The sequence below is a fragment of the Lycium ferocissimum genome, chromosome 1 (assembly GCF_029784015.1).
Source record: "Lycium ferocissimum isolate CSIRO_LF1 chromosome 1, AGI_CSIRO_Lferr_CH_V1, whole genome shotgun sequence".
Classification (NCBI taxonomy): Eukaryota; Viridiplantae; Streptophyta; class Magnoliopsida; order Solanales; family Solanaceae; genus Lycium; species Lycium ferocissimum.
Genome location: NC_081342.1, coordinates 10,925,526 through 10,928,187, shown reverse-complemented (window position 1 = coordinate 10,928,187; position 2,662 = coordinate 10,925,526).

Genomic DNA, 2,662 nt, shown 5'->3' with positions numbered 1-2,662 from the left:
CGGTTTTGCAAAGAGTCCGGTTGAATTAGTTTTACATGGAAGTGACCTGAACTGCGTAATCGGAATAGAACTTGAATTCATTTTCTTAAAAACCAGTTTTGTCTTCGTCAAATGAAAATCAAGTAGAGTTTTCTTTGGAATTTAGTTTCAGCCACGTCAAAAATGATATTTCTGCCAACTATTTTCTTAAAATACTTTCGTTATATGCTTCTAAAGTAAGTTGTGAGTCCAACATTTTTTTTAAAGTCAAAGGCCAACTTCTATACGTCCATTTTATATCAAATGTTATCTTAATTTCACTTTAGATATTTTAATCTTACTTTCTTGAATCCGAACAGTGTTCTGATAGTCATCCTCTTCTTAATTCATTTAAAGTTTGTAAATGTTTATAAGTTAAGTACTTGCCTGCTTGTTTCTCAAACACTTAGCCTTTTTAATTTACTCTAAGTCCGGTCAGTTAACCATTGTTAATGGATCTTAAAGAATGCTTAATACCTTCCCTTTAGATTAATTGAACTCTTACCTAGAATCTTTTGGTTTCGTAGACCTTTAAATGGAGTTAACTTTAGACGTTCACTTTAATTAACTTTAGGTGTCCTAATTCACCGTAATAATTAGGTGGCGACTCCTTTACTTCAATTAACTCCGGAATTACTGAAATGTTGTAAATTATTTTGACTCTGGTTAAAATGGGGTATAACAGTGTTTTGGAGTGCAACTAAGTTGTTTCCTACACGTAGCTCCAACACTTTCCTTCCTTTATTTTTATCCATTAATTGGCTATTGTACTCACATTGCTTGATTGCAAACCATCTTTTTAACATTTTAATTAATCACTTTTACCAACTTAGGACTTATAAACCAATCTTTTTATTTATTATTTTTTGTAAGAGTGTTAACTCAAGACTTCAGGAATCGCTAAGATAGTCGGGGCGTCATACAATTTAGGACATTAAGCATAACGTCTTGTGATTTACATGATGATTTTCATGATTATGACGAAAGAATGTGGTCTATCATATGCCGGTGCCACAACCTATTTATCGGTATGAAATGATGCAAGAAAATTTTGAAAAATAGGAGTATGTTTTTCTTAATTTGGTGGAGCCTGATGACTCCCTTACGTGTGAGTCAGAGATATTGAAAAATACTATTGGGAAACAAATGATGACTAGGGTTAGATATCGAAATACCATATTCTTTGCATCTTCTAGAGGATGTAGAGAATATTTTGGACATTGTGATAAATGTTATTAATCGACCGATAACACAAATCGTGGTTCTTGAGGACATGGACGAATGCACTTTGGCTTAAGCTATGTCATCTGATATTGCTTCGTTGGAAAAGTTTGAAAAATATTATGTATATAAAATCAATATGTAAAAGCAAATTGTGGTCAATAAAATTCGCGTCGAGAAAATAATAATCAAGACAGGAAAATATCACAACAATTGTTGTATTTGATTTTAGAATATGAGTGTTACAATCTCTATGAATCCTCTGATTAAGCCCCTTTTCAATAATAAATTCAAGAGTTATTGAGCTTGATCTTGAACTTGACGGGTTTGATCTTGACTTGTACTTGAATTCAAGGGCTCTTGAGCTTGGTCTTGAATCTGGTGGTCTTGATTTTGAACTTGTACTTGGATTCAAGGCTTGAAGCTTGATCTTGAATCTTCTTCTGGATCTCTAGAACTTCTAGAGAAATACTTGAATACTTGAATGCTTTTAGATTGTAGAGAAATGCACGTTTGATCCACGAGCTCTCTGCACGGCTTCTTGTTAGAATTTGTCCCTTTCTCGAATTATGAGACCCCTATTTATAGTTGTAGGATGGAAGAGTTGTGATAAGGACAGGCTTCTTTCGACCAATCAGATTTAAGCTGACATATCGATATTTGATTGGCCGAAACATGTCACTTGTACACGTGGCGCATCTTCATTGGCCTTTGATTTGACTAGGCATGCTGCATCATTTTGACATGTGGCATGATCCTATTGGATCCTTCGTTTGACTTGGCGTGCCACGTCATTTGACAAGTGGCACCAATTTGGACCTCTTGGATAAGATGATATCTTGGGCTTGACAAAGTGGGCTCATCATTTATAGCCTAATTAAATGGGCTAGCCCATTGCATTTGAATTCCTCTAATTAAATCCATATTTATTGGACCTAAATAATTAACCCAATTATATTAGCCCATAATTTAATTATTTGGAATAATATATTTTGAATTTACTATAATCCGAATTTCTTACGGATTTAAATTCAATAAAATTTCGTTATCTATAAATGCCCCCTGCTTCAAGACTTATCGAGATATAAACTTGTCGATCCTCAAAAGATCAGTCTTGAAGTATTATTGAAGCGTAATTCGAAATTCGGGTCAAATTTAAAGGCGAGAATTATCCATGCAATATATTACCACATATTGACAGTGCAAATGGCTTATACTTCAATGACCATTTGTCATGAATAGAGACAAGGTTATGCACACGTTTGGAAAACATTTTTTTTTTTTAAACATTTCTTATTGGGAAGGAAATTCTTTTCATTGTAATCATGCTGCATGAATTACATCTAAATCTTGCATCCTCCACGAAGCTCATGTGTAATTACTTTAGGTCGATAATTGCACTCCTAATTTCTCTATAACTCAA